This window comes from Natator depressus, chromosome 2, assembly GCF_965152275.1.
Source record: "Natator depressus isolate rNatDep1 chromosome 2, rNatDep2.hap1, whole genome shotgun sequence".
NCBI lineage: Eukaryota > Metazoa > Chordata > Testudines > Cheloniidae > Natator > Natator depressus.
This window is the reverse complement of record NC_134235.1, coordinates 146,581,416-146,605,383: the sequence shown is the minus strand read 5'-3', so window position 1 is coordinate 146,605,383 and position 23,968 is coordinate 146,581,416.

Below are 23,968 nucleotides of genomic sequence, written 5' to 3'. Positions count from 1 at the left end.
AATCTAGCCAACTAGCCATATAAGCTAACACATTCCCTTGCTAGTACTTACTGATTCTAATGGAGTTGAATTTCTTGCTTCCTTGATCTGTGTCTGGCAAGCACACAGAACAGACAGACCAAAACCCTCCCCCCCACCCTCCACCAGATTTGAAAGTATCTTGTCCCCTTATTGGTCCTTTTGGTCAGGTGTCAGCCAGGTTACCTGAGCTTCTTAACCCTTTACAGGTAAAAGGATTTTGTGCCGCTGGCCAGGAGGGATTTTATAGTACTGTATCCAGGAAGGTTGTTACCCTTCCCTTTATATTTATGACAAATGCACTAGCCACATTTGGGAGACTAATGGAGAGGATGATATCCCCCTCTCAGCCTGTCTGTTAGAGCTAGATGATATCCTGGTGCTTGTAAAACATTTGAGCAGGAACTAAAACATTTAACAACTTTCTGTAATAAGCTGAAGGAGGCTAATTAGAAACTGAACCCAAAGAAATGTGAGTTGTTTCAAAAAGAGGTAACATACCTTGAGCACCCAAATAGTGAGGAGGGTATTTCCACAAACAAAAAGAAAATTTAGGTTGTACAGAGCTGGCCAACCCTCCAGACGCTCACAGATATACAGAGTTTTATAGGCCTCTGCTCTTATTACACACGGTTTATTCGTCGGTTTGCCAATATTTCAAAAATGCTCCCCACGTGGTCATGTCAGTGGTTAGAAGAATGTGATGTCGGATTTTCAGAGTTGAAAAAGGCTCTGATGATTGGTCATGTCTTGATCTCAAAGTTTCCAAAACCCTTTCATATTGGACACTGATGCTAGTGTTTATGATTTGGGGGCAGCATTGACACAAGATCACAAGGGAATTGAGAGGGTGGTAGTTTATTTTAGTCAAAGTCTAAGTTCTCCTGAAAGAAATTATTGCACCACCCAAAAGAAACTCCTAGTGGAGGTAAAATCTGTAGAATATTTCCATCACTATAATATTAGTAAGGCTACATTTTAGTCACTGGTATTTTTAGTAAAAGTCATGGACAGGTCATGGGCAGTAAACAAAAATTCACAGCCTGTCCATTACTTGTACTATATACCCCTGACTAAATCTTGGGGGCAGGGGTGGCCTGAGGGCTCAGCAGGTGCTGGGGGATGGCCTGGGACCCCTGCTGGTTCTAGGTCCGGGGGGACGGGATGGCAGGATCCTTACCTTGAGCCAGGCCTCCCTGGAAGTGGCAACATCCTCCTCACACAGCTCATAGGTGAGGCATTGACATTGTTTTGCATGCTGCCCCCACCCCCAGCGCCGGCTCCGCAGCTCCCATTGGCTGGGAACCACAGCCAATGGGAGCGATGGGGCTGGGGCCTGTAGGTGGAGGCAGAGCACAGAACTGCCTGGCCATGCCTCCGCCTAGGACTGAGGGATGGGGATGTCGCTGTTACTGGGGAGCCCCCCGATATAAGCGCTGCCCAGAGCCCTCACCCCCTCCCATGCTGCAACCCCCAGCCCTAAGTCCCCTCCCAAGCCCAAACTCCTGCTGCTTCTGGGGGTGGGTGAGACTGCCTCAGCAGCGGCCAGTGTGGCTCGCCAGGGGGCTGCCTGAGCTTCTCCAAGCCAGCCGCACCGGCCACTGCTGAAGTCACAGAGGTCCCAGAAAGTCACAAAATCCGTGACTTCTGTGACCTCTGTGACAGACTTGCAGCCTTAAGTATTAGTGGAACTTTTTGGTCAGGACAGACCATGCTTCCCTTCAATCAAGATTTGGATTCAGAAATCTTGAGTGACAGTTTACCAAATGGTTGAAGAATGTACCGTGCTATGATTTCCACAACCACACATGAGCCTGGCCATAAGCATAGTAATGCTGATACCTTGTCCGGATGGCCTTGTTGGGAGGCTAACTGCAAACAGTGCTCCAAGCAGGAGAGCAAAGAATTAGTTGTTTAGTGGGATAAGTTTGCCTCCATTCCTCTAATTCACAGAAGTGTCCAAGTTCCTGGTATATCCATTGAAAGAATGGGGATGGAGTTGCAGGAATGAATGCCAGGGTAACTAAACACTTCCCAAAGAGAGGATCCTGATATCAGGATTGTGTGTGACTGGAAAATCAGTTGGTAAATATAGCCACCCAGGAACCAGGTGTCCCCTCACAACACCACAGTAAAAGTTTGCTGGACACAGTTTGTGACTGGTTGGTGATCTAACTATACTGTTAATCACCAGTTTAGGGAGAATCTACTCTCCTTTTTGCAGCCTGCCTTGACCTTAGTATTTTCAGTGTGAGCTGCCCTAGGCACCTCGGGTCACACTGGCCCCTTGCCTGAGAAACAATCAATACTTACTTCACGATACTTCAAAAATGGCCTGAGGCTTACTTACCCAATAAGAAATCAAGAGGTTGTGACAGTAGCAGTGAATGATCTTTTCACCAAATTTGGCATCCCAGATGAATTACACAGAGATCAAGGAGAAAATTTGAATCCAAAGTATTTCAGCAGGTTTTTGAGATTCTTGGGATCCACAAAACTTGCACCATCCCAGCACACCCACAGTCTGATGGGGTGGTGGAAAGGTTCAACGGCACTCTAGAGGTATTGCTGGCTACTTTTGCATAACAGCACATTCCATTCCTTTAGATGGTTTACAGAACAGCAGTCCCTGAGAGTACAAAGTGAATCCCAGCACTCCTTATGTTTGGCCATTCACTAAGGACCCCAGCAAATCTCTTGTATGGAATTCCTGAAGAGGAACAAAGGGATTTGGACTGCGTAGAACCCCCACAATCCAAAACTGAAATAGTTCACTTCTTTGCTAGGAAAAATTTGATATAGTCACTGATGAAATGAAAAATCAGTATGATGTAAGGTCAAACTTTCAAAAGAGGGGACCTGGTCTGGTTCCATAATCCTAGAAGGAAGAAGGGTAGGAAGGCTAAACTGGAGAAACTGCAAGAGATATCCTACACGGTACTGACTCGAATAAATGAAGTGGTGTACAGGATACATTTTTGTTCCTGGACTAAACCCAAAGTTATCCATGTGATTGACAAGCCAGGTGCAAGCTCTTGCCTAGGTAGCAGGCATTAAGTTAAGAACTGAAAAACTCATAGCTGGAGACTAGACCAGTGCACTTATGTGTTAGTGTTGCTCAAAATAGATATTAGTCTTATAAGAATGTATTTAGTGTTTAGACGCTATAGAATGCTTTGTACGTTGCTGCATATATTAATCTCACCTGTACTGTCTGTATTCCATGCTCTGGAAGGAAACATGTAAGTTTTGCTTTATAACTTTGAAAATGTTTGTTCTGAACTCGTGAACTCAGATGGGGAGAGCGGTTCCCGCCGCCTCTCCAGGAGAACTATCAAAATCAGACTGGCCATTAAGAAACATCCCAATCCAATACAAAGGATTGGTCATTGGCCCTATCACCCCTTGGAAATGTAATGTGAAAGGCAATGTCTCTCATGGTTTGGAAGACCAAATGTAAAAGATAAAACAGGGTCACAATAACATTTGTCATCTCTCTGCTGCTTGCACTCTCACAGGGCCAGAGACTCTAAACTCAGGCGAAGATCCCCAGGAGTTACACCCCAGGTCCGTCCTGAGAGACATCTTGAATTGACAGATTACCGCATATCTGCCATCTTTAGGAATCATCCATAGTAACTCACCTTTGTGTACATATTTTCTTGCTTTAACATGTAAATAACTTTCATTTCTTTTCCCTAGTTAATAAACCTTTAAATTAGTTTATTACAGGATTGGCTACTGGCTTTGTCTTTGGTGTGAGATCTAAGATACAAATTGATCTGGGTTAAGTGACTGGTTTCTTGGGACTGAAAGCAACCTGAATATTGTGTTATTTTTGGTGTAAGTGACCATTTATCACTAAATCCAGTTTGCCTGGGTGGCAAGGTAGATTGGTGAGGCTAAGAGGACTGTCTGTGACTCTTTTGTGAGACTGTTATAGTGATGCAGGAGTTCACATTTGTTACTAGTTTGGTGAAATTTAATTATAGAACACACCATCAGTTTTGGGTATCTGCCCCGTTTTTGACAGTCTGCCTTGAGGTAGGGACTCACTGTCCTGAGCCACTCCAGAGAGCATGACAATCCATAAGGCCCATTTGAGAAGATATCAGAGGGACAGAATTTTAACTTCCCCTGAATCTGAGAATGTAGCTGTGACAGTTGAAGCTGGAAAGATGGTAAAGACATGAATTCCACATTTGCACAAAGTGGACAGGGTCTGCCTCAACCTGCAAATCCCACAGAAACAACAGACATTCTTAAAACTACAATACCCACCTGGTGAAGTGAAGAAGCAGATTGACAGAGCCAGAAGGGTACCCAGAAGTCACCTACTACAAGACAGGCCCAACGAAGAAACCCCATTGCCAACTCTGTCCACATATCTATTCAAGGGACACCATCATAGGACCTAACCACATCAGCCACACATCAGGGGCTCGTTCACCTGCACATCTACCAATGTAATATATGCCATCATGTGCCAGCAATGCCCTTCTGCCACGTACATTGGCCAAACCAGATAGTCTCTACACAAAAGAATAAATGGACACAGATCTGACATCAGGAATTATAACATTCAAAAACCAGTAGGAAAACACTTCAATCTCCCTGGTCACTCAATAACAGACCTAAAAGTGGCAGTTCTTCAGCAAAAAAACTTCAAAAACAGACTCCAAAGTGAAACTGCAGAACTGGAATTAATCTGCAAACTGGACACCATCAAATTAGGCCTGAATAAAGACTGGGGAGTGGTTGGGTCATTACAAAACCTAATTTCCCCCATACTAATTTCCTCCTACTGTTACTCACACCTTCTTGTCAACTGTTTGAAATGGGCCACTCTCATTACCACTACAAAAGTGATTTTTCCTCCCTTGGTATCCTACTGTTAACTGAATTGTCTCGTTAGACTGACCTCCCACTTGGTAACGCAACTCCCATCTTTTCATGTGCTGTGTATTTATACCTGCTCCTGTATTTTCCATTCCATGCCTCTGATGAAATGGGTTCTAGCCCATGAAAGCTTATGCCCAAATAAATTTGTTAGTCTCTAAGGTACCACAAGGACTCCTCGTTGTTTTTGCTGACACAGACTAACACGGCTACCACTCTGAGACATTCCTCAGGAGCTGGTTGAAATGGACCTCTCTTTGGTGATTAAAAGAAAGCCCATCAGGGAGCAAAAAATATCACAGGGGTTTTGGTGGGAATAAACATCAATTTGGGTTGATGCTGAGAAAACCTCTTGTTAGATACACTGTACATGTGTAAATAGTTCACATTGTATAATTTTAATTTGTTAAATTATTTCTTTTCTTTCTGATTGGGATGGATTATTGGCTGGCACCATTTTAGGCCTCATCAGAATGAGGGGGTGTTGCAGAGAGCAGAGTTAATGACAGTATGGCTCTTCAGTGAGATACAGTGGCTGGGGCAACTAGAGAGTGCTATACTGGGATGTGCTCTCTATGCACAGCTGGTCACAATTGTTTAATAAAAAAATGTACACTCCTAAAAATGGAGTTTCATGAAATGAAATATTGTGTAGGTAAATGATGCTTGATGACTTTTTTTTTATTTTACAATGGGAAATTCCAAAAAAAATGTTCATTTTCATTTGATTTTGAATTGAAGTCTTTACTTCGATTTCTGAAAACCAATTACGTTTCAGATGATTATTTTCCACTTCCCTTCTCCTTTTTTTCCTTTTTTTCAATAAAATGAATAATATCTAGGATTTTTTGCATGTTTTCCTCTTGTGTTTTTCATTTCTCCCTCTCTAGTTTTTCAAAACTGCAACAGCTTTGGAAAAGTTACAGAGTTGCAAAAGGAAAAAATGAAACAATTTTGTCACTCTTTTCCAAAGTCAGAGAATTTCTGAAAAGTTAAAGATCGGAGAAAGAGAAGTAAAAGTTTGCATGTGTGGAAGGAAGGAGAACCTGAGACATCAATCATTTTTTTTAGACATCAATCATTAGCAATTTTGAAAACTGATTTAGAACATAAATTTTGTACCAAAATCTAAATTTTTATACATTTTTGGTGGGATGGGGAAAAGCGTGTTCTGACTACTTCTTGTCCTGGGATTCATTAAATTTCCCATAGATCCTCAGACTGTGCAAAGTGTAAATGCCTCAAAATCCTCTCCTTTGAAGAGAGATTTCATCTGTAGTTGAGAGCTTTTTCCTTTCTGCAGAGTTTTCTACAGCAGAGCAAAATATAACCCTTTGCTTGAAATTGACCTAAATCAGGAAGCCCTTTATAAATCCTATGAATAAATCTTTGTCCATTGAGAATCATTTTCACTGGTTTATCCATCTGGAAACCAACAGATGCACAGATTTATAGTTCAAAACCTAACATGGAGATATTTATTTATAATGGACTCAGTTATAGAATCATAAAAGATTAGGGTTGGAAGAGACCTCAGGAGGTCATCTAGTCCAACACCTGCTCAAAGCAGGACCAACCCCAAATAAATCATCCCAGCCAGGGCTTTGTCAAGCCGGGCCTTAAAAACCTCTAAGGAAAGAGATTCCACCACCTCCCTAGGTAACGCATTCTAATGCTTCACCACGCTCCTAGTGAAATAGTTTTTAGTAATTTCCAACCTAGACCTCCCCGACTGCAAATTGAGACCATTTTTTCTTGTTCTGTCATCTACCATCACTGAGAACAGCCGAGCTCCATCCTCTTTGGAACCCCCCTTCAGATAGTTTAAGGCTGCTGTCATAACCATACAGCAAAGGTAGCCTAGAATTCCTCCTTACCTGTAAGGGGTTAAGAAGCTCAAATAACCTGGTTGGCACCTGACCAAAAGGACCAATGGGGAAAGAAGATACTTTCAAATCTTGGGGTGGGGTGGGGGGGCTTTGTTGTGTGTGTTCTCTTGGGAAGCAGTGAAGCATCAGATCAGAAAATTCCTTCTACTATAAACCATCCTAAAAGTCTCTTGTATTAGAAAAATTGTAAGTAAAAGCCAGGCAAGGTGTGTTAGATTATCTTTTGTTCTGTTTGTGAATTTTTCCTTTGCTGGAGGGAGGTTTATTCCTCTCTTTTGTAACACTGAAACTAAGCCTAGAGGAAGTTCTGCTGTGTTTTTGAATCTTTTGTTACCCTGTAAAGTTATTTTCCACCCTGATTTTATAGAGGTGATTTTTACCTTTTTTAAAAATAAAATCCTTATTTTAAGAACCTGATTGATTTCTCTATTGTCCTAAGACACAAGGGTTTGGGTCTGTGATCACTTTGTAACCAATTGGTTAGGATATTATTCTCAAGCCTCCCCAGGAAAGGGGTTGAAGGGCTTGGGGGGATATTTTGGGGGAATAGGAACTCCAAGTGGTCCTTTACCTGATTCTTGGTTAAATCACTTGGTGGTGGCAGCGTACCCTCCAAGGGCAAATAATTTGTGCCTTGGGGAAGTTTTAACCTCACCTGGTAGAAATAAGCTTAGGGGGACTTTCATGCGGGTCCCCACATCTGTACCCTAGAGTTCAGAGTGGGGAAGGAACCCTGACAATCCACCACCTCCCTAGGTAACACATTCCAGTGCTTCACCACCCTCCTAGTGACCATTGTTTCTTGTTCTGTCATCTACCATCACTGAGAACAGCTGAGCTCCATCCTCTTTGGAACCCCCCTTCAGATAGTTGAAGACTGCTATCAAATCCTCTCTCACTCTTCTCTTCTGCAGCTTAAACAACCCCAGTTCCCTCAGCCTCTCCTCATAAGTCGTGTGCCCCAGCCCCCTGATAATTTTCGTTGCCTTCCGCTGGACTCTCTCCAATTTGTCCACATCCCTTCTGTAGTGGGGGGCCCAAAACTGGATGCAACTCTCCAGATGTGGCCTCACCAGTGCTGAATAGAGGGGAATAATCACTTCCCTCGATCTGCTGGCAATGCTCCTACTAATACAGCCCAATATGCCATTGGCCTTCTTGGCAACAAGGGCACACTGTTGACTCATATCCAGCTTCTCATCCACTGTAATCCTCAGGTCCTTTTTTGAAGATCTGCTGCTTAGCCAGTCGGTCCCCCAGCCTGTAGTGGTACATGGGATTCTTCCATCCTAAGTGCAGGACTCTGCACTTGTCCTTGCTGAACCTCATCGGATTTCTTTTGGCCCAATCCTCCAATTTGTCTAGGTCACTCTGGACCCTATCCCGCCCCTCCAGCTTATCTACCTCTCCCCGCAGTTTACTGTCATCCGTGAATATGCTGAGGGTGAAATTCATCCCATCATCCAGATCATTAATGAAGATATTGAACAAAACCGGCCCCAGGACGGACCCCTGGGGCACTCTGCTTGATATCGACTGACAACTAGACATTGAATCATTGATTACTACCCGTTGAGCCCAACGATCTAGCCAGCTTTCTATCCACTTTATAGTCCATTCATCCAATCCACATTTTTTTTAACTTGCTGGCAAGAATACTGTGGGAGACAGTATCAAATGCTTTGCTAAAGTCAAGGTATATCATGTCCACCAGCTTCCACATATCCACAAAGACAGTTATCTCACCATAGAAGGCAATCAGCTAAGTCAGGCATGACTTGCCCTTGGTGAATCCATGTTGACTGTTCCTGATCACCTTCCTCTCCTCCAAGTGCTTCAAAATGGATTCCTTGAGGACCTGCTCCATGATTTTTCCAGGGACTGAGGTGAGGCTGACCAGTCTGTAGTTCCCCGGATTCTCCTTCTTCCCTTTTTTAAATATGGGCACTATATTTGCCTTTTTCCAAATCATCTAGGACCTCCCCTGATCACCACAAGTTTTCAAAGCTAATGACCAATGGCTCTGCAATCACATCAGCCAACTTCCCAACTCCCTCAGCACCCTCGGATGCATTGCTTACAATGGTCCCATGGACTTGTGCTTGTCCAGCTTTTCTAAATAGTCCTTAACCTATTTTTTCACCACGGAGGGCTGTTCACGTCCTCCCCATACTGTGCTGCCCAGTCCAGCAGTCTGGGAGCTGACCTTGTTTCTGAAGACTGAGGCAAAAAAAGCATTGAGTACTTCAGCTTTTTCCACCTCATTTGTCACTAGGTTGCCTCGCCCATTCAGTAAGGGTCCCACTCTTTCCCTGACCTCCTTGTTGCTAAAATACCGGTAGAAACTCTTCTTGTTACCCTTCACATTCCTTGCTAGCTGCAACTCCAATCGTGCTTTCCACTTCCTGATTACACCCCTGTATGCTCGAGCAATATTTTTATATTCCTCCCTAGTCATCTGTCCAAGTTTCCACTTCTTGTAAGCTTCCTTTTTGTGTTTAAGCCCACCAAGATTTCTCTGTTAACCCAAGCTGGTCTCCTCACATATTTATTATTCTTTCTGCACATTGCAATGGTTTGTTCCTGTGCCCTCAATAAGGCTTCTTTAAAATACAGCCAGCTCTCCTGGACTCCTTTCCCCCACAGATTAGCCTCTCAGGGGATCCTGCCCATGAGTTCCCTGAAGGAGTCAAAGTCTGCTTTTCTGAAGTCCAGGGTCCATATTCTGCTGCTCTCCTTTCTTCCTTTTGTCAGGATCCTGAACTAGACCATCTCATGGTCACTGCTGCCCAGGTTGCCACCCACTTCTACTTCCCCTACCAATTCTTCCCTGTTTGTGAGCATCAGGTCAAGAGGAGTATGGCCCCTAGTTGTTTCCTCCAGCACTTGCACCAGGAAGTTGTCCCCAACATGCTTCAAAAACTTCCTGGATTGTCTGTGCACCACTGTATTGCTCTCCCAGCAGATGTCAGGGTGATTGAAGTCCCCCATGAGAACCAGGGCCTGTGATCTGGAAACTTCTGTTAGTTGTCTGAAGAAAACCTCATCTATCTCATCCAACTGCTCTGGTGATCTATAGCAGACGCCCACCATGACATTAATCTTGTTGCTCTCGCCTCTAAACTTAACCCAAGGATTCTCAACAGGCTTTTCTCCAGATTCATACTGGAGCTCTGAGCAACCATACCGCTCTCTTACATATAGTGCAACTCCTCTATCTTTCTTCCCCTGCTGTCCTTCCTGAACCGTTTATACCCATCCATGACACTGCTCCAGTCATGTGAGTTATCCCACCCTGTCTCTGTTATTCCAATCACATCATAGTTCCTTGACTGTGCCAGGACTTCCAATTCTTCCTGCTTGTTTCCCAGGGTTCTTGCATTCATGTACAAGTACCTAAGGTAACTAGCCGATTGCCCTGCTTTCTCAATATGAATCAGGAGGCCTCCCCTGTTGCACCCTCCTCCTTGTGTTTCCTCCTGGTATCCCACTTCCCCACTTACCTCTAGGCTTAGGTCACTATCCCCTGGCAAACCTAGTTTAAAGCCCTCCTCACTAGGTTAGTAAGCCTGACTGCGAAGATGCTCTTCCCTCTTAGTTAGGTGGATCCCATCTCTTCCTAGCAATCCTTCTTCCTAGAAAAATATCCCATGGTCAAAGAATCCAAAGCCCTCTCTCCAACACCACCTGAGCAATCATGCCTTTACCTCCACAATTTGATGGTCCCTACCTGGGCCTTTTCCTTCAACGGGGAGGATGGATGTGAACACAACTTGTGCCTCAAACTCCTTTATCCTTCTTCCCAGAGCCATGTCATCTTCAGTGATCCACTCATGGTCATTCTTTGCAGTATCATTGGTGCCCACATGGAGAAGTAGGTAGCGGTCTGAGGGCTTGATCAGTCTGGGCAGACACTCTGTCACATCCTAAATTCTAGCTCCAGGCAAGCAGCACACTTCTCGACTCTCCTGGTCTGGACGACAGACGGATGACTCTGTCCCCCTTAGGAGGATGTCCCCAAACACCCCCACCCGTCTCCTCTTGTTGGGAGTGGTGGACATGGAACCCCATCATTAGGACAATGCATCCCATGCCTTCTGGTCAATAGGGTCTCCTTCTGGTCCCTTCCCTCAGATGACTCTTCCAAACCATTCTCTTCTGTAGTAACTATGCAGGGAGCATGAAAACTGTTTCTTACCTCTATCTGCGTAGGGGGTACATGGGTTCTCCTCTTTCTTCTTCTGGAGGTCACATGCTGCCAATTTTCTTCCCATTCTGCACTGCCCTCTCTGATTCTTCAGCATGTTCTGCCTGCAGTACCAAAAGCTGACTTCTACCCAGAAAGTCTTCATTTTCTATGATGCAGTGCACAGTTGATACTTGGGTCTCTAGTCCTTTAACCTTCTTCTCCAATATGGAGACCAGCTTGCACTTCATATAGACGAAGTCGCTTCTATCTCTGGGAGAAAGACAAACATGGCACATCCTGTGCAGATCACAACAGCTGATCACTCACTATCCATAATATCTTCCTTCTAAGTCCTTCAATCCTTACACACTTAGAATTCCAATTAACTTCAACAGAAATTTTGATTATGTAGGAACAACACTATGAGGAAAAATGAGATTTCCTCAATAACAATTATTTGTTCAACATTAATTTGAACTTATTTATTTATATAAATACATTTATATTATACACTGTATACTTACTGTGTATAATCCCTATTGTGTATCTATGAAATGCAAGGACGCTGATCACATTCAGACAAGATGAAAGCATGTGCAATTCCATTGACTTAATTTGAGTTGCATCATTTAGGCTTTATCTGAATTTGGTCCTTTATTTTCACCAAATAATTATCTGAAATAAATAGTGGCTCTGTGTTAAAACTATGATTCTATGATCTATGATAATGATCACATATTGAGTTAACATAAAGCAAAACAATATGGCTGCTGAGTTATCACACAAAGGAATAGTGTAGTACGTAGTAGTAGAGACATAAATATTGGCACAATTTAAATTTAAGTATTGCTTTGCTAATTTAATCTATCTATCTATCTATCACATTCTAAACAAGAATAATCCAGAAAGTGTGGCCCAATCTGCAATCTTGCTGTTTACAGGTTCCAGTTTCTTATACTCTTGATGACTGCAGTTAAATTCTTCTTTCCTGTCTGTATTTAATGTGCTTGTCAGATCAGTGCAGCACTTGGAATAACATGGGTCCTGGGAATAATGGTAGCAAACAGGAAAGTATTTGAATCGGGAAGGAATAATGAAGCCAGTTAATAGCACAAGTCACTTTTAAAAGTAAATTTTCTAAGTGGTGAACAAGAGATACAAGCCCAAGGCTTTTCATTTTGTTGTATTTCTTACAGGGAAATAAACATAGATAATATGCCCAATATGGAAATAAACAGTTTTATTATATTGATAGGAAAAAGTTCAAAACCAGATATAAAATACTGCTTGTTAATATAACAAGCTTGTCCTGCTTGTTAATATAACATTTTATACAGTGTAAACACATTGCAGTTGGCCAAAACCAGAAATCTTATTAGACCAATATTGTATCATAACTAAAGAAAATAATATTGATTCATCTGAAAAGGTAACTGTTTATCAAATATAGCAAAAATGAAAATTCTTTCCTTTGGTGACATTATTTGATTGGGAAAGAACCTATTTAATTTAAAAATTCATGCACCGTATTATCCCATGCAATCAGACTGATTTTGCCAAGAATCTGACCTATATTCAACCTTATAGACTCTAAATGCATATTACAATGCCGTGCAGATAGTATTCATGATAATGCTGCAGCAAAAATGACACATTTCATGATTCAGATATAAAATCTTTCAGTACAGTTACTACAACATTTAATAAGTGGAATATATTTCAAAACATAAAGTACTCTTCTTCTGTTCACCTTTTTCTGTTTTTACAATTTCATATTTGTTCATATCAAAACATGCCAGTGTAGCTTTATTTTTATAAATCAGCCTATACGTGACATTAAGAAAATCTTAAAATGTGTTAGGCTGAGGATAGTATATTTCCTATTTAATTTTAATGGTATTTTAATTTCACTAGAAGCACTTTAATATGATAGCTAATTGCAATAGAATTGCTAGGGAGTTGCATATATCATCTACATTACTATCAAAAGAGTTTATTAGGATTTTTGATGTAGCAATAAATAGAAAATAAAGCTTAGCATTGAATGAAATATTATATTCAAACCATTATATATTATATCAAATGGTAAGGCACAAATCCTGCTCCACCACCATCAGCAGCAAGAGCAAGGGTCTTAACAGTATCAGAAGCAATGTGATTTCACTGTGGAAAGTGGAAAGCTGGATACTGGGAAGCTGTACAAGGTATGGTTGGGAATTTTTTGACAAAATGTTTTGTCATCAGAAAATGTTGATTCAGTGAGATGGAAACTTTTTGTGAAGACAGGTCAGTTTTAATTAAGCTTTCATTGGTAATCTTTCTCAGGCCCAGGATGAAATTTCTGGCTGTAGCAAGAGACTCACCCTAGTGTTAGAGCTGCAGGTTCAAATCCCCTCTCCCCCTAATCCAGAGCAGGGATTGAACCTCATGCTCTCATGTCCCAGGGAAGTACTTGAACCACCAAGCTACAGACTCAGTATTGCTTGCTCTGGCTCACAGAACATTTAATTATTTATACAAACTGGCACAGCTCCAAGAGGAGAGACTGAAACAGAGGATTGAACGGGGGTCTTCCACAGCCCAGGCAAGGACTCTGATCATTGGACTATTCTGAGGGGCTCACTCTTGCTCATGTTTTTGATGAAAATTTTCAGAAGGTTTAGTTTTCATTCTGATGTGGAATGAAAATAAATGTCTAACCCTCAATTTCTTTTGTGAAAAGGAATTTTTGTTTTCTGGCCAGCACTAGATCCTACATCCTAGCACACCACAGAACAGAGCTATGTGTGGGGTTCCTGTATCTTAGGCCTCGTCTATACTGGGGGCGGCAGTGAGGGAATTGATCTAAGTTACGCAACTTCAGCTACATGAATAACGTAGCTGAAGCTGACGTACTTAGATCTACTCACTGCGGTATCTTCACTGCAGTGAGTCGACAGCTAACGCTCCCTTGTCGACTCCACCTGCACCTCTCATCCTGGTGGAGTACCGGAGTCGACAGGAGAGCGCTCGGGGGTCAATTTATCTCTAGACTAGACACGATAAATTGACCCTGGCTGGATCTCTGCCCGCCAATCCAGGGGGTAGTATAGACATAGGAAAAGGTGACTGTGTAGATCTATTGGCTAGCTCCCTTGCAGAGCTGAGGCTTGCAATACCCATGCGTGCTACTGCAGCTCTGAGTTCACACTAATTGCCATCGAATTATAATGCAGCTCTCGGACCTGTGGGACATGATATTGCCTCAGTGCACAGTCTGTTCCTAAATGAATAGACAAATCTTTATGAATGTTTAATATTTTTTTAAAACAATTGTTTGCATTTGTGTCTCTTTATTTCAATAGGAATTGTGCGTGTCTGTTTTTCTTTTCTAAAACTTTTGTTAGTGTCTCAGTACAAATAACACTGCAGCTATAGACAAAATGCTCTGTAAAATTTTCAGACTTGAGACTTAAAGATTAATGTTAGGAATTTTCCATTTTTTAAAACACAGGTGTACTGTACAGATTACTCACAGGTTATTTCTGATGTAAGTATGTAGACAAGAATGTAAAGAGAGGTGGGAACAAAAAGTGATATATATGAGAAATATCAGATTTTAAATATTCCTGCCCAGAGCTTCATCACCGTATATAAAAGTGTTTCTTACTATTGCCAGTTTCTATATTGTTAATAATTTGATTAATCCATAAAATAGTAAAATTTAGTATAGTTATCACTTAATAAAAATATTCTAATCTCATGATGAAGAAGCAGAAAATTGTGAAGAGACCATTCCCCTGACATCAACTGTGTTTGGCAGATGGTGCTGTCAGTTCAGTTCTGTGTTTATTCTGTCATGCATGTGGTAGCATATTTTAAAATGTACAAGCTCATGTATTATCTATGGGCTAAAAGCATGCAACACAAGTGGGACTATATCACAAGAGTTAAACTTCTGTAAACAACTAGCAGCGGTTGTGTAAATGTTATTTTCTTGACATAAATAACAGAAACATATGGCCAGAGACAGGAAGTGGGTGATACCTGGATAGATTGATATCCTGTTCGACAAGTGACTATATTTATGACATGATTCTGCCTGACAGTGAAAGAGAAGGGGAGGCAAGCTAATGACTTTTTCATGAACTCTCTGACAACATACATTTGACCACTGAACAGCTTTGCTCAACAATCTGATTCACTGCATTGTTGTTAAATATGTTCAATAAGAAAATATTGTGGGTCAGAAGTAAACTCTTATTTCATGTTTTCCTTAGGCAACTTTATGCTGAAACAGCACTGCTCTTTTAATAGTTTACTACTAACTCATTTTAACAAGACATTCCAATTGCATAAATCAGAGTCCTTTACTGACTGACATACTAAGTCCCTGGGCCTATACTGGACCATTAGAAATATTCTACTCCTGTTACAATTTGAAGTTCAAAGTTAGAAACTCAACACCAAAGTACTGATTTTATTATCTTTTCTTACTACTCTTGGTAGGTGACCCAAGTAAGTACAGTATGCTCTGGTGCTAAAACGTAAAAAATAGCACCTGCCAATATCTTATATGGGCCTTAACTCATTGCAAACTACCAAAATTACAGACCGTGTAAAGTCATGGGGAAACAACTGCTATTTTTTACCTTTTCAGTACATACATAGCATTACATGTAATTCTTTCATTATCTTCCACAACATATATAGAATTGTGGAATGTCATATATGTTCATGGTCTCTCAGTGATTTTAATCTCAGATTTGTTCAGTTTATAAGTGGAAGGATTTGTTCCCCCTACCTGCCAGCCATGCAAAATAACCTCGGCTCTAAAAATAAAGCTTCTCACCCCCCCCCCCCCGCCCCATTTAGTAAAAGGTTCTGCAGTCCAAAGTTTTGGCACATCTGGTAACTTCATTGGTTTCAAATTCTGTCCTCAGCGACACACGTGCAGCCTTCTATGTGCCTGCACTTGTGCAACCTACTGCAAATTCATGAAGAGGTTTTTTCCATAATGCCTAAGATTGAATAGAATCTACAGCCCTTCATTTTGGGTACGTCTAGACTGCAATCACTGGGTGCAATTGCAGCTTGAGCTGACATACCTAGCTAGTATGGGTCCAGGAACAGGGAAGTTGCAGCAGTGCCAGCTTCAGTGTGGGCTAGCCCCACGAGTCGTTACCCAGGATTCTGGGTGGGTTTGTAGAGGTCACCTAAAGCTTGTGCTGCTGTGGGTTCATTGCTCTGGGACCTGAGCTAGCTAGATTAAAGCTACCTTGGGTATGTCTACTTAATCTCCAATCACACCCTGTGCCTGTAGTATAGAGTACACACAACCTTTGTCTTAGCTGGGATGGCTCTCCATCTCCCAGGATATTAAGGAGACAAGGTGGGTGAGGTAATATCTTTTATTGGATTAACTTCTGTTGGTGAGAGAGACAAGCTATTGAGCCACACAGAGCTCTTCTTCAGCTCTGGGAAAGGAACTGCTAGCCAGCATCACAGAGAAATGCAAAGTGTAACAGATTGTTTAGTATAAATAGATAGCACATATTGTAAGGGACCATTCAAATTAGAGTGGCCCATTAACACCTCTGCAGTTGTAGGACAAAAAGAGGGGGTTAGTGGGTTACAGAGTGTTGAAAGAAGCCATACATCCAGTGTGTCTGCTTAGTCCATGATTTTTACTGTCTAGTAGAGCAATGAATTTAAGCTCCCAGGCTTGTCTTTTGGAAGTATTGTGTAGGTTTCCTTTCAGGATGAGGACTGATAGGTCAGATATAGAGTGATTGCCTTGTGAAAAGTGTTCACCCACAAGTGATGTGGTGGTTTGTCTTTTATCATTTTCCTGTGTGAGTGCATTGAGAGTGTAGTGACTGTCTGGTTTCACCCACCTAATACTTATTGTGGCATTTAGTGCCGTGGATGAGGTACACCACATGTTGTGAAAGGCTTGTGTAGGCCCCATGGATTTTGAAAGGTGTATTGCGGAGAGTGTTGATCATTGTAGCAGTGGACATATGTCAGCAGGTTTTGCATCTGTTGTTCTGTCAGGGTCTGATGCCACTTTGAGTTGATATGTCCTGGTCTGTGAGGGGCTTGCTTCTGATAATGAGATTGGAGAGGTTAAGGGTTGTTCAAAACCATCCGTTCTACCTTGCATTTTGCTATGATGCTGGGAGTTCCTTTCCCAAAGAAGAGCTCTGTGTGGCTCAAACGCTTTCCTGTCTCACCAACGTAAGTTAGTCCGTAAAAGATATTACCTCACCCACCTTGTCTCCGTAATATCCTGGGACTGATATGGCTACAACTATAGGACATAAAAAATAATATTGTTACTGTAGATGGATGATCAGTCTCTAAATACACAAAAGAAGCAGATCAATTGTATAGAAAGGTATTTTTGGATAGTCATTTTTCAGACCCTCACTCGCAACAACTTCAGGCAGCAAACTAGAGACAGAATTTGAAATAGAATACATGCATAGAAATCTTGCCTTGTGCAAAAAAAAATCCTTTTGCAAGAGTTAATCAGAATTTGGCCTGTTAAGCAGAAGGTACATTAAGAAAGACAAAGCTTAACCCTCGGCAGATGAATTACATTACTGCAAAACAACAAAATATAATAAATAATTAATTTTAGTCAATGACTACACTCACAATGACCTTGCTTTTGTGGTTTATTGGTACAAACTACTGAATAGGTAACTGTGGAAGTCCTGATGTCGCTCAAACAAAATACAAGAGATTTCAGGGTAGAGCTATAAGGTTTAAGTGACACAAAATGGGAATGAAACTTTCTGACTCCTTTCCTTTTTTCAAAAAGACTCAAGCCATCCTTTTTCATAAGTCCCACCCCTCTGGTTCCGATAGGTGCCCAAATCGAGGTTCTGATCATAGAATCATAGAATCTTAGAATATTAGGGTTGGAAGAGACCATTTCTCCTTGTTCTGTCATCAGCCACCACTGAGATCAGTCTAGTTCCATCCTTTTTGGACCCCCTTTCAGGTAATTGAAGGCTGCTATCAAATCTCCCCCACTCTTCTTTTCTGCAGACTAAATAACCCCATTTCCCTCAGCCTCTCCTCGTAAATCATGTGCCCCAGTCCCCTAATCATTTTTGTTGCCCTCCGCTGGACTTTCTCCAATTTGTCCATATCCCTTCTGTAGTGGGGGGACCAAAACTGGATGCAATACTCCAGATGTGGCCTCATCAGTGCCAAATAGAGGCAATAATCACTTCCCTCGATCTGCTGGCAATGCTCCTGCTAATACAGCCCAATATGCCATTGGCCTTCTTGGCAACAGGGGCAAACTGCTGACTCATATCCAGCTTCTCATCCACTGTAATCCCCAGGTCCTTTTCTGCAGAACTGCTGCTTAGTCAGTCGGTCCCCAGCAGTGCATGGGATTCTTCCTTCTTAAATGCAGAACTTTGCACTTGTCCTTGTTGAACCTCATCAGATTTCTTTTGGCCCAATCCTCCAATTTGTCTAGGTCACTCTGGACCCTATCCCTACCCTCCAGCGTATCTACCTCTCCCCCCAGTTTATTGTCATCTGAGAACTTGGTGAGGGTGCAATTAATCCCATCATCCAGATCATTAATAAAGATGTTGAACAAAAGCGGCCCTCTGTTAGCAATTCTCTGTTAGCAATTCTTAGCTGTGAATCTTCTCCTAGAGTTAGGTATGTATGCTGTTTTTGCAAGAAGCCTGGGGAGCAGGGGAGAACGAGAAGGACTTCCCTCACAACTTTTAGCCCAGTGGCTAGGGTACTCACTTGAGATGCAGGTTCCAGAGTTGTAGCCGTGTTAGTCTGTATCAGCAAAAACAATGAGGAATACTTGTGGCACCTTAGAGACTAACAAATTTATTTGGGCATAATAACAATTTCATTTATCCCAAATTTATTTGGGATGCAGGAGACCCTCATTTCAAGTCTTCCCTTCACCTGAGGGACAAAAGGTTTTGAACAGGGTTCTGCCACCTCTCAGGTACATGCGCCACAGGGCAATGAGATATTCTGATATGAGGCTCCCTCAGTCTCTCCAGTTGAAGTTGTTGCACTGTGGATAAATAATGAAAAAGTCATTGGAACAGGATCCTGGGTCTCCCACATCCTGAGTGAGTGTTCTATCCACCAGGCTACAGAATCATTCTCATTCTTGTGCTCTGTCTCTTTCTCCCTCTGGCCCAAATGACTCTAATTATTTCTCCAGAATTCAACAGCTTCAGCAGTAGAGACTGTGGGAACCTCCTTCTCCCCTCCCCCACATCAGAATATCCCGTAGTTCTATGATTAGGAAACTCACCTGAGAGGTGCTAATCCATATTCAAATCCATTCTCTCCCTCAGGTGGAGGGGGGACTTGAACTGAGGATCTCCCACATCCCACAAGTATCCTAGTCACTGGACTAAAAGTTATGGGGTGCCCTCCTCGGCTGATTTGTGTGAACTCACTTGAGAGTCCTGATCCAGTAGGCACCCTCTGAACATGCCTGCTGGATCAGGCCCTGCAGGCAACTCAGGTGGCCACACACCCACCTTCCCCTTCTTTGTGAGTTACTCTGGAGTTTAGCTGGGAGATAAGCAAAAGCACCTAGAGGGAGGCAGCAGTGTGCATTTTCACGGGCAGAACCATAAGGAATCTTTTTACTACAAAAATTCATGCACTGAGTGAGTTTAAGTGATTACATGGTTCATTGGGAGTTTTGGGCATTGCACTGGTGCTGAAACTGGGCCTATCTTTTTTTGTGCAGTGTGTTATGCAGAATTTGCATAACTGCAAACACATGGTAGACTTTCCAGACAGTAATCTGTAGTGCTGTAAAGGTAGGCATACTGAGCCCCTTTCTTAAGTTATCAATAAGTCCTGTCAATTAAAATATGTATTTTATGATGGATCTTGTGGATTGTAAATTACATATGCTCCTCAATGTCAGCTACAGTCATTATCACATCATTAAGAAACATATTTGCGAAATATTTTCAAAACTTGATATTGAGTTGTAATTAATAAAAAACATTCAGGACTACAATTTGCACACAATTATTTTGTCACCATCGCCAGCAAAGTAGTCATGATTTCAAAATTTGTGTTAGTACTGGTGTCTGAAATATATTGTATGCATCTAGGCTATTTACATGCACATTAGTAGTCCTATTCTTGGCATCTCAGACATGTAAATGTTACAAAAATGCTACATTTTGGAGAGAACCCGCAAGAGTGCTTTCTAGAGAACAGAGAAAGAGAAAACATATGCTCATGCAGAACTGGAAACTAGAGGGGATGTGCAACAGTCTATTGATTGCATAAAGGTTGTTTTGCTGATTTGTTTTTATTAATATCTGTGTGCAGTAGATTGTGTCAATATGCTTTTGATTGCATTAACTGACCTGGTGTATGGCATTTGTTGGAAAATCTCTTATTCAAAGGGATTCTTTTTTAATTTTAATTGTTTTTTTGTGGGCTGCCAATGTGGAAAATAAGTAGGCAACATGCTACACCATGATTTCACAAACTTTTTCTCCTCCTTTAATTTTCCAAGAAACTACAACACAAAATAATTTAATAATCATAAAAGGATCAATTTTTAAAATTCTAATAATGAGCTTGCCACTTTCAACCCTAATATATGACATAGGAGTTGCAGTAAATCTCCACTAAAATTCTTCCTACTTACATACATGAGTTTGACCTCGTTGGTGTATAAGTCATAGAGAAATTTAATCTAAAACCAATTGTGATCAACTTTATCTTTGACTAAGTTTCTCAATATTTTTCATATTTGAAAGAAAGAGCATTGCTCATATTTTTAGGTGGTGTTCACACCATTTTCAACATGCACATCAATCAAACCCCTATAAATGCTTGGCTGATTAGCATCTATGGGCTTTTCCAGCAACCAGGAATAGCTTGGACTAGGAATGCCCAGGCCATGCTCCCATTTCCCCAGGAATATACCCCACAAGTCCCCTACACTGTCCAGGGACCTCTTTGGGATGTGGGGCAGAGCTGACTACGCTGTCTCTATGCCTGCCAAACATTTCCAATATGGCCCTTCACAGCTCTTTCATAAGAGGAGCTGGCATAAAAAAGCTACGATGCACCAGCAAAAATCAGATCCCAAATAATCGAACTGTGAGAAACATCCTGGCTTCAGCTTAAGTTTTCTTTGAGGTGAGGAAACTTTGGCATCTTTCTGGTTTACATGAAACCCACGAACAAGTGAGGTTTCAACATGAATGTTTTCTACAGATCTACCAACTATCATAATGTTGAACAATATAAAAGGTTTACACTCCCTTTGCACTGCTTTCCCTGTAACACTATATCCCATAGCATAACAAGGGCATAAGTAAAAACATGATAGATTATTTTGGTGTATTGGTAATCTAAGTATAAAACAAATAAAAGACAATAGAGTATCACTGCTTAAATGTATATAAATATTTATGTAGATTCCGTTTCCACAATACTTGCATGTGATATTTTTTCATTTTCCATTATTTTCATTACTAACTCAATATTGCACGGCTTAACTTTGTTTAAAATGTGAAATGTGAATAAAGATCTTCAATTGATAATAAATATCAGACTTTGCTGTGACATTTGAAAATCCTCAACAGTAACAAAAGTAAGAGCACTTTAAAGCCATTAGCAGGAAAATGCTTAACTACAAATGGCCTGGATGGTATACAAAATACTAAATGTTACAGCAGTTCACAAGGTAAATACTCTGTAGTGGTTTTACAAATAGTGCATAGTAAAAATATAACGAAAGCTGTACTTGCTCAGTCATCTGCACAGTATAAAAGTTAAATATCTACAAAAGTATACACAGACCCTGTACTATGAAAGCTGGTGTATTTTTCACATGGTGTCTGTTGGTTTAAAACAAGGAAGGAAGAAACAAGCTGTCTATAGAGAATCTTATGCAGTGCTTTCCCATATGTCACTCTCTAGGACAAGGCAATATTAATGTATGAGTGGTCAGCTCCTTTCATATACTACTAATGTACTGGAAAGTCTTCCGCACTCTGTGCTTTTCTTCATGTCTCAGGACATCTAGAGATAGAGCATTTCCCCAAGCAGAACAATATGGCCTTCTCTTGGAAAAGCCCTGTGGGCTGATCATTGTCAGGTTATGTTATGTTTTAACAGTAGACACTTCAATGCTAGTTTTGTGGAGAATTGTAGCAGAAACAAGAGGTCTAAACAAACAGAAGGGCCACTAGAGCCCTTTCATTTATCATACTATTCTGACAGAGACTCCTGTCTACTCCCTACCTTTGCTGAATTTTACACATTTCTTTAAAAAAACTTCTCTCTTAAAAAAAGTAGCTACCCTTACTCCTGCCCCTTCCACACAAATATTTTATTCCCAACTGTTTAGATAAGTCAGCTTGAGAAATCTGAAAGAAAATGTAAAATCAGAGACCACTGTCTGAAAGGTTTTTACATAACACTAGCATTTATTAATAATTATTATTATTAATTATTATAATTATAGATAATAGTAAAAAATACTTATACAGCATCTTTTAGCCAAGATCTTGAAGTGCTATGAAAAGATAAATTATTTAAGCCTCAGAACACCCCTCTGAGTTTGGTAACTATTATTATACCAGATGTTCACATACGGAAATTGAGATATAAAAAGAATAAATGTCTTACTGGGTGAGCGGTAGAGGAACCAATGTCCTGCTCTGGTCATTAGACCCTACTCCCCCCCTTAATAAGAAAATCTTGTTGTGTCAACCAAACTTGTTGTGTCAACAAATGAATGTCACATCATCGATCAGTATGAAGATATAAGATTACAAGGTGAGTTGTGCAAAATATTAATCTCACAATTAAACACAGTTTTCTCTCCTTGAGTTCGCAAACATTCCTCAAAAATGCACATTCTCAGCAAGAGTTCATTCAACAGTTGTTCACTGTTTTCCCCCATTATCTGCATGTCAGCAAAAATGGGAATGCACATTTTAATAATGGCTTTTTTGAGTTTCTATCTGGGTTAGTCGTTTTTCACCATGTGGTTCAAGTCACCTGATATTACTTCAGGATCTTTGTCTGACTGACCCTTCCTCATGTGTTCAGGGATGTGAGCAGAAACCAATTTGACCTGTTTTCTCAGGACTATCCAAGAAGAAGTATCCCCAAGACATACTGGAGAAGTCCAAGAAGAAGGGAAAGTATGATTGAAATGAGAAAAGATCAGTATAATTTAAATTATGAAGTCAGAGTTCATGGGGTGAATTTATCTAGTAAAGCCACAGAGAGCAGGTCCTTTTGCCAAATTGGCTTTAGGATATTTGTGTTTCCTTTTAGAAAGGAGATGGTTTGGGTGAGTGGAGGTTCTAATAGGAGCCCAGGGGCACAATTTATGAGTTTGGGAGCATTAGTAATAGCAGGGGGTGTTATTTGTTGGAGGTATGAAAAGAATTAGTATGTGTTAGTGGTGGTGGTGTTTTGGTGGCAAATTGATGAATCTCCTGGTGTTGCAGGCCATCTCTGGGGTTGCAGAGTGAGCTGACGAGGGGAACTACCTTAGTCTGTAGGAGAGAACTCTGTGGATCTGGGAGTGTGTTGAACCTGTGGGAATAATGGAGAATTGGTAGCACAGGGTGAGGATTGAATGTAGGGAGTCATGGAGTTGAGATTTATGAGACTAGGATGGTTGTGAACAGGTAAGATATATGTCACTGGGAGTGAGGTAGCCATGTCGCTGTAAAGAGGGTCCTTGCAACCCAAGATTAAGATCTATACTCATGCATGTGGCTGTTATTATTTGTACTGCCGAAGCACCTAGAAACCTCAGTCAGGGCCCCATTGTGCTATCCACTGTCCACTCCCATAACAAAACAATGGTCCTTGTTCCCAAGAGTTTACAGTTCTCAAATATGTAATGCAAGACAACGGGTGCATTAACAACGAACAAGATGATCCACAGATAATTGTGAAACAATTAAGATTATGACAGCTG